We start from the raw sequence: 10,840 nt of genomic DNA on the forward strand, positions 1-10,840 counted from the left end.
TCATATGAGCCCTCACAAAACAAAAAACTCAACAAAACGGTTAGAGAAACAAAATAGGGTAACCAAGAGTTGCCCCCCAAATCAAAATGTAACCACATGAATCATGCATTTTCAATTCACAAAAAGCTCACAAAAAGCAACCAAGGGTAGGAGGCCTAAACCTCTTGTCAAAGACATGCATCAAAAGGGTATCAAATTCACCCATAATACCTCATACATTTAGAGCATTCAAATTAAAGGCATAAAGATGATGGATATAGGGCAAACCTGATTGGAGAGATTGAGTGAAATTGGATTGCATCGGGGTTTGCAAAACAATCTCAGGGTTTATATGAGGTAGAACTGGTTCTTTGCCGATGAGTTCCCTTCAGTCTCTGGGGGTTGCTCTGAACTCTGTTGGCTCTTCTCTCACTTTCTTTTTCCTCAGCCAGGGTAATAGGAATGGAATGACCTTTTGTTTCACTGAAACTCTAAATTTATAGCCTAATATTAGTAGCTTAGTGGGCTTTTGAGAGAGGTCCAAGTCCATGATTTTTCTATTATATTTTGTTTATTTTATTATTATTATTTTTATTTATTTATTTATTTTGTAAAAAATTATTTATTTTTTTTCGTTTTTCGTTTTTTTTTTCGTTTTTTTTTTTTTAAAGTTTCTTGGATCTAATTCTTATTGACATGATGAAATGCAATATGAAATGCTAAATGGATGCGTGAATGAGGAGGGCAAATTTTGGGGTGTTACAGCGTCTACTGTTAGTCTTGTGTTATACAGGAGCCCATTGTAAAATGTGTGAATCATCACCCAGTCTTCGAGACCGTGATGTGGACACATCCTCATCATGTCTTTGTATATCTCTCACGCGTCGTAGAGAGATTCTGCATCTTTTTATCGAAATCCATTGATTTGAGCTCTCAACATAGCAGTTTTGCTCGGCGGAAAGTATCGGGCTAAGAAAACATTCTTCAGTTCTTCCCATGTAGTGATTGAGTTGGATGGAAAGGATTGAAACCAAGCCCAAGCTCTATCTCTTAGAGAGAAAGGAAAAAGGCGTAGTCTTATCGCATCTTGAGATACACCATTTGCCTTCATAGTGTCTACGTACTGCACAAACTTGGTCAAATGTTCAATAGGGTCGTCCGTAGGATTTCCAGCAAATTGATGTTGTTGGACAACTGATAGCAATGAGGGTTTCAACTCGAAATCGTTTCGATCGATAGTAGAGGCAGCAATGTTGTTGTGAGGTTCTTTTTGGGACGGGGTAGCGTAGAACTTAAGAGGACGATTTTGTGGTCCTACTGCAGCCATGGTTGGTTTTTCAACTGGTTCAATAGTAGGAAAGAAGATATCGGGAATATTGTACCTTCGTTGGTACTCCAGTATTCGGCGTCTTAAATATAAGAAACGCTCTAATTATGCGATTGGTGGTACTAAGTTTTCGCCTTATGAGCGAGTACTTGGCATACAACCGAGAAATAAGGGAAAGGAAATTAGTTTATTACCTCAGTCTATACTACGCAACGAAAGAATTGCACTATTTGGCTAAATCAGTCCCCGACAACGGTGCCAAAAACTTGATACGGCTCGTGACTATATATAAAATATAGTCTATCGCATACTTGACTGCAAGTGCACAGTCTAGTCGTTTAGTTTTAAAATATATCGAACCCACAGGGACCGATGGTCAAACTAATGCTATCGATGTTACTATGTTTAGCTAAGGCGCTGATTTTTAGAGGTTCGGTTCAACAAAAATTAAATCTAAAGAAAACTAAGTTTTTAATAAAATATTAATGAAGGGATATCAGTATGCAACACATTAATTGTCAGGGATTCAATAAGTCACCGGTGTATATTTTAATTACCAAATACCTTTCAGTAGAAAATACTCATTTAAAGGGCTTTATCTCACACTCTCGTGATTGTTAACTCGGACTATACTTTTAAGTCAGAATGTATGCTCTCGTTGTCCCATTTGAAGTTAAAAATACTTTTTGAAAATAAATAAGTTCTAATTTCTTTTAAAGTGCTCTCGCTGTTTTTAAAATCAATGCCAGGTTTTTACTATCCAGTTCGACCCTCACGGTCTCGCGTTTGTCGGTTCTAACCTTAGGTAATTTCCCACTTTCGTGGCAAAACCGTATTAAATAGCTTCTCGCTCTCGTGACAAAGTTAATTAAATTCAAATTAAAAAACACATCCAGAAAGATTATTTGAGAAAAGAAGTTTACACCGATTATTATTAAATCCCGTCTAATTAAATTGTTTACATACCGATACCGGTAGTTTAGTCGGACATGTTAAATAATGAAAATACAGACGAATAGAAACAATTTAACAATAAAGCAAACATGATCATTTAATAATAAAGCGATAATAGTAATCGAATAAAAACCTGGAACTTTGATTAATTGAATAGGCTGAATCTTGAAGTACTTGAGTAGTCCTCCACAGGTCAGTAGGATTCTGCTTCTTCGAAACAAATGCTTAAACTAAACTAACTAAGTTGCAGTAGTTCCCCAATGTAAGAAACTACTACTTTTGGCTAAGTGAAAAACGGAAAGGAAAGGGAAAAATAATGAAAGATCTGAACGGAAAAGTAAACAAATTGCAGTCAAAGAAAATAATGCTTGCTGAAGAAAAATAACGTGAAAATAAAATTGCAGTAGCGAAAAAAGGCAGAGAGATAGAATGATCGATCCCGGGAAGTTTCCAACTTCCATTCTTTTATATTACCCCTTGGTCTTCGTGCTTGAGAAAAATAAGGAGGACTTAGTTAAGGGAGGGATTCACGGGAAGGTGGTTTAGGGAGCGAAAACTGGGGCAACGTGGACCACTTCTGTTTGAAACCTATTACGCTAACTTTGCATACGTGACGGTCGTGATGGACTTGTGGCGTTCGTCACAATCAAGGAGAGTGTGACGATCGTGATGGTGTGTGACAGTCGTCACATTCACAAAATTCATATTTTCTGGTTTTTCTGATATTCTCTTATGTTTCTCCTTCCTTTTCTATACTTTGCTCATTTAAGCATGGGAATTGAAATACCTGCAAAAATAACTCGAACACTTGCGGAATAATCGGAATATAAATGAAAATGGTATGATTTTTGAATGTAAATCAAGGCAAATATACGATACATTTTCGTGTTATCATTGACTACGGAGCTTAGAACACTCCCCATTAGCAAAGTAGGATTTGTTTTCCCAAACATCTCTTTCTTTCACTAACTGGGTGTTCTCTTCCTTTAGCTTCTTGAATTCCTCAAAAGCGACATGAGCGGGTTCCACAGGCTCACTACCCAAAGGTGGTGAAGGGAGGTATGTAATTTTGAGCTTGGAGGCCCATTTCTTAACCCAAGTGGTATAAGTCTCTTTCGCCACACAGTTCCGGGGACCTAACTCGGACTTTTTCTTGCGAGAAATATGAGACCAAGCCTTCACCACATCCCTTTTGAGATTCACATTCTCCTCACATTCTCGGATAACAACAGGAGTAACTAAAAGAGACTTAGGTTTATTATCCAGGGAATAGCCAAGCTGACGGTATGCTAAAGATGGATTGTAAGTAATAACTCTCTTGGTACCAATAAGAGACACGTTGGGGAATTCTCCACAACTTACTACAATTGTCCCAAAATCATAGGTTTTTATGTACCATACTATGTCCTTATTAGTGAGAGCCATAAGTTTTTTTGACCATATGAGATTGTCCTTGTTGTATAGAGTGGATTGCGGCAAGTGCGAAATAAACCACTTGTACAGTATAGGTGCACAATAACAGACCCATCCACCTTTATTCTCGGTCCTAAAGTGGATAGAGTAATATACATCTCCTAGAAGAGTAGGGACCAAATTATAAGTCATGAAAACCTGGATAGCATCCATATCAACAAAGTCTTTGAAGCTCGGAAAGAGTAGAATCCCATAAATCATTAAGGCCAAGATTGCCTAAAAAACATCATTACTTCCCATGTTGGCATAATGTGAAGCTCCTTCCGCCAAATACTTGACGGGGAAACCGGAAATACCTCCTTTGGTGATGAGACCATTTTCTACCTCGACCTTTGGAACATGTAGAGATGCCCCAATAATGTGGGACTTTCGTATCTCCTTCCCTCGAACAAAAGGAATCTTATTACGGATTGGAATTCCTGTAATATGAGCAAATTCTTCGAGGGTCGGGGTGGTAATCGGGAAAAGTGAAACAATGGTACGTTGGGTCATAGAAATGTGAAAGAACACTCAAAGCCATGCTACCCACCTTCACTTTCATCAACGGCAAGAGATTTCCAAACTTCTTCTTAAAACCATTGAGGTCTTCCATGTGAGCGGCCAAGTCTTGTAGTAGAGTAAAACCTGGATCAGGAAAACTGAGCTGGAACCGGCTTTTAGTTTCTCTTTCCAAAGAAATCATCTGAACGAATGAAAGAAGCTTAGAAATGATTATACCTTTGAATCCTTGAAATTAGAATGATGATCAAAGTTTTTTTTGATAATTTTCAATGCAAATGCTTTATCCATCTTCAAGGATCACAACTCGATTTGTTGCAAACTTGGAGAATAATATGGACATCGTAACCTTTAGGGTAAACCACTATACCATCAATCTGAGGGACAACCGAGGGACATACCGGTATTTTTTTTGTTGAAAGGACATCGAGGGTCATCGAGGGACATACCTGTATATTTTATCGAAGGGACTTCGAGGGTCAAACTGGTATAATATTCTAAGGGACTTTCTTGGTCCAAGTTTGCAATAATCCGAGGAATTTTCCTTGAAAGTGGATAAAGGATGTTATGATGCATGAATGCACGAACACACAATGCAGGGTGATTGGTTTAGGATCACAAGCATGGATCCAAGGTGGATAATGTCAAACCCCCTTCCCACAAGGTATGTGCTACAAGTTTTAGGATATAGAAACAGTAAGTGGGTTTTACAAAGGTGCTTGAATGTTACCAATCCATCTCAAAGTTATTAACGACTTATCACATATGTGGGGGCCAATAATAACCTAAGTGGAATCTTGTTCAAGTGTGATATCGTGTATCAATCCCACGAGGCCTGGGCTAAAAAGGCATTATTACACCACGTTCTAAAATAGGCAAAGATGTGTTAATTGGGTTCTATGGTTCTTGGTGTTCATACCCTATGTCCGTCCTCCTCTAATACCATTATGACTGAATCATAAGGCCTCGAGAAATCAGGGGGAGTCTCCACCAAGTGTGAATCTCATGTCAACCCCATATCACCTAAGCCAAGGGGGTCTTCATGACTATATCACGTCCTATTCTTATGTCTTTGCTTGACCTCGGGTCAAAGCCTATCTCACCACTCATGTATCACCCATCGAACAAACAATTATATATAAGAAATTTGGTTCGATGTTTCTATTAGGGTTTCCCCAGCAGAGTCGCCATCTTTACGCGGCGGGATTTCCTGAGTGCGAGATATGGGATTATCCGGATCGAATCAGAATAACTTTAAAAGAAAGAGTCTCCACCGAACTTTATTATATAAAAAAAAAACTATGGAAAGGGAAAATATTGATAAAACCCTAATGAAGAGATCTAGGTAAACAAGTCGGTTATGTGAAGGGAAGGTGTTAGGCACCCTTCGTATCCTTTATACTCCAAGGGAACCATTGGTCATATATTTGTTTGCCTTATTTATGGGTTTTAAAAGAGGGATGAATGATTTTTAAAAATAAGAAAATGAAAAGGTGAGGTTTTATTTTTTATTATGCTTGCAAATATTTGTGTGAACATCTCATGCCTACGTACCCCCCAAGTGCAATGAGGGATCAAAGCTTCGTAGTTCACCCTAAAGGTTGTTTTTGTTTGTTTTGGTTGATTTTATTAGAGAAAGTGATAATAGGCCTTATCATTTAAGATAATGTCCATTATACATCATTTTTTTGTTCTTGCTTGCTCTTGTTGTGGTCCACCCTTGTGGCCGATTGATTGCGAGGTTATAAAGACACTCGACTTACAACATTGGTTAGGTGCTTGGTATACGGACCAAGTGAATGCGGGGGTTTAAAAATAAAGTGAGCTTTCCTAAGTCACTGATTGTGTCAAAGTTGCAGGACAAGTTTAACTTATAGCAACCGGTTCCATAATTTTTTAGAAAAAGGATCGTTGCAAAATAAATGACTAATAGACTCATCATTTTCCATACATAGTCTATACTTAAAGGACAGATGACGCACAATTTTGTCAGTAAACTTTAACAAAAATAAGTGATTTTTTTTTAAAATAACCAATTTTTTCAAGAAAATAATCAATTTTTCAAAAAAAATACCAAAATGACAAAGTTTGGTAGAGGATGCGCCAGATGAATTAGCGCACCCCCATACAATAAAAGAAGGCGCCAATAGCATTGGCGCACATGCATTGGGCCTCATGAGGAGGCGCCAATGCTAGTGACGCCTGCATTGGGCCTGATAAGGAGGCGTCAATGCTAGTGGCGCCTTAGTGTCTTTTGCATGGTGGCTGTATGTGCCAATTCATCTGGCGCATACACCCCCTCCTATTATTTTTTAATTATTTTTATATTTTTTTAATTTTTTAATTTTTTTAATTTTTTTAATTTATAATATTTATTTTTTATTTTTTAACACATAAGAAATAATAATGAAAAAATAAATTCATTAAATATGTAATAATTGAATACATTGGACTGACAATAAACTAATTACCCGCCCGATTATAACGTCCCCCAATTCCACATCCTGGTGCGTTAGTTTGTCTCTGATGTCTCCCACGATTTTCTTGAGGTGTTTGTGGTCTTTGGGTGCTGACCTAATCGAGCCATGGCTGGTCGGAAGGTCCGGCGAAAGTTCCAGTGGTATTTGATAGATGTGTCATCATTTGCTCCCAATATCCAGAGGGGCTCTGGCCAACGGCGCTTCCGTAATGGACTTCGGTGCCCATGTCATCGTAGTTAGGGCGTTGGAGTTTGGTGAATTATGGACGGTATAGTTTCCCAAATTGGGCCATCGAGTCATTTTGAAAACGAAGCAATGGTTCCTAGGGCATACTATAGTTAAATAGTGGTTGGGTGTTCATTGGTGGGGGCTACGATGAAGTGACCCATATCAATTATCTGGGTTGTAGACGATTGTGTATGCGGGATTTGATTCTTTGTTTTGCTTTTGGGTGGGTGGTATGAGCGGGGTGCGACGTTGGATGGTTGGTTGTTGGGTGGTTGGCATGAACGGGTTGCGATGTTGGGTGTTTGGTTGTTATGTGTATGTGGTCGGTTGATGTTGTGTGGTTGGTTGTTGAATTTGGGTGGGTTCACATTGGTGTTGGGTGGTGAATTAATGTGGGTCATACGATGACGAAGCAATTTGGCGTGGATCCATCAAATATCGCGGCTCAGATACAAATTGCTGAGTTGTTACAGACCTAAACCATGCCATATATTATTGAGTGGGTCTTGCACCTTGGATGACTGGTTTGTTCAAGATGTGTTGTCGTCGATTCCTCCATTGATGACACATGTCTTTTGCAAAGTCTCTCCAGTCAGAATAATCCCATTAAGCATCGACCCTTTTTTGATGCCAATTTCCCAAACACGTGGGAGATTCTGGAATCTGTTGTAGCATTCCGAACTGCAGTTTAACCCGGTCACTTTGGTGTATTTCTACCGTAGTGAATCGGATAATAAGTGTCTTCGCTGTCCAAACAGCAGCGTCGTCATGGTTCACATCATGATTCAGACCCAGATATGGCCTCTAAACAAACTGTAAAACAATACCAAATGGTTAGATGGAAAATAATTTGAGAAGTATTTTTAAATTAAAATATAGTTCGATAGGATTATTACATCGTCATGTCCAATATGGTCCAATAGATTTCGATAGACTACAATAGCGTGTTTCGGACACCTGTTGTAGTTCATTCCCCTTACTGACCACCTAAGATAATAAAAAGAAGTGAAAAATATTATTTACTGTTAATTATAATAATAAATATAATTAACTAAATGGTGAATGGTCAAGTGTTAGACTTACTTGGTTGCAAACGGGAACACGAATGGGCGCTCATTTATCGGGACGAGCGACGGCATTCTCGACCACCCCCAAGCTTGAAGCAAATAAGCACATGAAAAAAAAGTACAGGTATTCTTTTTTGCAGTTCTATACATTGCACTATATAGATGGGTCAACATAGCTGAACCCCAACTATAAGTGTTTACCTTATTAATGTTGCGTAATAAAGTTAAATACATTATATTCACATAATTACCTGTACTTTCTGGAAACAAAAAGTTACCAAATAAAATCATAATATAACACCTAACTTTTATTATTTTCTCATACTCGGTTGAATCGTCGGACAATACTATACTGGCATAATATTATTTTAGGTATTTTAAATTTATACCTTGCCCCCTTGCTTGACCGGATGTGTCTCCCTCAGTTTCGCCGTCTAACAAAAGGGCACCCAATAATTCATTGCATATATTGTTGTCTTGGTTAACTCGGCAATCCACTGCCTTTCCATCTACACGGAGACTCAACAACATGTACACGTCCTCAAATGTGACGGTACACTCACCAATCGGAAGGTGAAATGTACGGGTCTCGGGTCTCCACCTCTCCAACAAAGCCAGAATGAACTTGTAGTCCACCGAGTACGAAACAATGTTTAGTAGATTTCCAAATCCACATCCTCTAATATATGGTTCTATTAAAGGATCGTGGGGTACATATTCATGTACACGGCATCTAAACCGCTTTGTATCCTAATAACAAAAAAGTAAGAAAATACAATTAGAAGAAGAAATACAAACTCAACAAACACACATCTATAATAAGTATTCAAAAATAGAAACTAAAAAGAGAGAGATAACAAAGGTATAACACAAAAAAGATATCTATTAGAAGTAATCCAAAAATAGAAACTAAAAAGAGAGAGGTAACAAAGGTATAACACAAAAAAGATATCTATTAGAAGTAATCCAAAAATAGAAACTAAAAAGAGAGAGATAACAAAGGTATAACACAAAAAAGATATCTATAAGAAGTAATCCAAAAATAGAAACTAAAAAGAGAGAGATAACAAAACAAAAAAGATATCTATAAGAAGTAATCCAAAAATAGAAACTAAAAAGAGAGAGATAACAAAGGTATAACACAAAAAAGATATCTATTAGAAGTAATCCAAAAATAGAAACTAAAAAGAGAGAGATAACATACAAATGCCGAGATATTCTCGATTGTGCCTCTGTGTTCATCGCCCATAGTCAACAAAGACATGATTTGAATTTGCAAAGCTTGAGTTTGGTAGATGAAAGAAGTGTGGTTGAAGAAAATACTTGAGTATTGATGAAGATGATTTGATATTGTTGATATGAGAGACGATTTATAGATGAATGAGTGAGTAGGTTTGCAACCTAAAAAGTGTGTGATGGGTTGCATGGAAAGGCAAGAGGAGACAAGAGAATGACAAAATTCAGAATGGAAGACAAAGCTAGCATGTGAGGAATATTCTTGGTGCATGTGAAGAAAGCACATGCAAGGGAAGAGGAACCCTTCCTCTTGGCGCCTACATGTGATTTCTCACATGCAAGGAAGAGGCGCCCTTCCTCTTAGCGCCTTAGTGTAGGCCAATTGGAAGGGGCGCCCTTCCTAGTGGCGCCTAAGACTAGTTTGTGTGAAGAGTCGCCAAACCCTTTGGCACCTCAGTTACTTTATGGAGCCTAGGGAATGAGCGCCTAGGTTGGAATCTTAGGGCACAGAGCTTAGAGATTCTTTGATTCCCTGGCGCATGTGTATTCTTGTCAATCTTTTCTCTGCGTGCTGGATTCCTTCTACTGCACGCATGGTCAAGTCTGTACAGACAATGACCAAATTATCAATGCAACGACCAACTTACCAATGACCAAGCTATTTATGTTGTGCAGATGAACAACATAGCAATGCATTCAATTCCATTCAAACTATCTACATATTTAATATTTCAACATAATGTCTTCCACACAACATTACATGATCAGTGCCCATGTCGAAGGTGAAATATTTGATCATCAGTTGTTCGATTTTTATTTTCGAAACACAGAGGTGACTCGGTTTACAATAAATCGACGATCAAATTTTTCACATCTGAAACAAAGAATAGAAAAGAAATTTTAGTGCAATAATATGGGTCAGATAATCTATAAAAATCCGGTTTGGTTTGCAGGAAACCAGGTAAAATTTTATCAGAAAAAGATTCGAGATGATGATGATGCTTAGCATATGTTTGGCAGTCACGAACAATCCGGTTACAACGATATAGAGTTGTATATATTACCACATTGTCGCAACCTGAAAAATACAGTGCGCGAAAAAACAACCGGCGAAAGAAAATGACAGAAGAGTCGCCACCGTGCGTTATTCATCCCAAAGGAGGGAAAGGAAACACTCGAAGTAAACCTGAAAAAGGAAAGCACAAGACGGGGTCTCGCAACCAAATCTTGGGTTCGAGAGTCGGTTATGCGAAGGGAAGGTATTAGCACCCCTACGCATCCGTAGTACTCTACGGGATCCACTTTTGTAGTTCTTGTCTAAAGGGTGTGAGTTTATCAAAAAAAAAAAGGGGTTAAATGAAAATGACTCGCGCGGATGTCGCATCCACTGCATACGTATCTCATCTGAATATGAGAATCAGAGTCTTCGTAGCTCGGCTGACCTATGGGTTGGGGGGATGTGTGCTTGCTAAGACATCGCGTCTTATGCCTACGTATCTCATCTGGAATGAGAATCAGAGCAAGCCGTAGTTCGGCTAACTACGGGGTTATGGATTGGATTTTGGACGAACGACGTCACTACGCAATCTACCAGATGC

This window comes from Lathyrus oleraceus, chromosome 5, assembly GCF_024323335.1.
Source record: "Lathyrus oleraceus cultivar Zhongwan6 chromosome 5, CAAS_Psat_ZW6_1.0, whole genome shotgun sequence".
Classification (NCBI taxonomy): domain Eukaryota; kingdom Viridiplantae; phylum Streptophyta; class Magnoliopsida; order Fabales; family Fabaceae; genus Lathyrus; species Lathyrus oleraceus.